The sequence below is a fragment of the Abrus precatorius genome, unplaced genomic scaffold, assembly GCF_003935025.1.
Source record: "Abrus precatorius isolate BTA unplaced genomic scaffold, Abrus_2018 Scaffold5, whole genome shotgun sequence".
NCBI classification, from domain to species: domain Eukaryota; kingdom Viridiplantae; phylum Streptophyta; class Magnoliopsida; order Fabales; family Fabaceae; genus Abrus; species Abrus precatorius.
This window is the reverse complement of record NW_020874395.1, coordinates 17,255,519-17,256,156: the sequence shown is the minus strand read 5'-3', so window position 1 is coordinate 17,256,156 and position 638 is coordinate 17,255,519. Positions and strand designations below refer to the sequence as shown.

Below are 638 nucleotides of genomic sequence, written 5' to 3'. Positions count from 1 at the left end.
AAGCTGAGAGGAGAAATACATCCTTTGTGCAGCAGGAAGGATAATCTTGTATGAAGCTTGGGAAAGATACAAAGAATTGCTGAGAAGGTGTCCACATCATTGTATTCTAGATTGGATGTAATTGGAGGCTTTCTACCAATGGGATGAATACATCACAAGAACAATGGTTGATGTTGTGCTGGAGGTTTCCTGATGAAACGATATTTGAGCTACTCGTCATGCAAAAGATTTGTCGTTAATCCTCATCAAATATGCAAAGAAATGAATGCAGTACTAGGGTGTTATCCTAGGTCGTCTCCAAGGAATTTTTGGTTGGGAACATACATCGAACAAGTGTAAACATGTATTTTAAAGCAAGTAAATTGGGGGGAGGTTTGTCAATTTCTGGATTTTAAACAAGAACGAAATGTAAATTAATGAAATTCAATCAATTAAAATGAGTAATCCCTAGTCAAGCAATGAGTTCTATCATTATTCTTCCAAATGATTCAATAATCCCCTTTTCTTTCCCTTAAATTAAGTTAATCTAACAAGCGAAGACTAACTTTGACATCCCAATTAAAATTAAGCATCTTAATGGGCTCCAATCTCTATCCCTAAGATTAAGCAACCTCAAGGATTAACCAAAATTAAGCAAT

The 638-nt window shown here is 35.3% G+C and overlaps 1 non-coding gene across 1 annotated transcript; it reads right to left on the bottom strand.

Moving 5' to 3' along the window:
• LOC113868234 lies at positions 1–105 on the bottom strand. The gene has a single exon (XR_003505258.1). It is a non-coding gene; the product is annotated as a small nucleolar RNA R71 (small nucleolar RNA).
• Between the last annotated feature and the right edge of the window lie 533 nt (positions 106–638).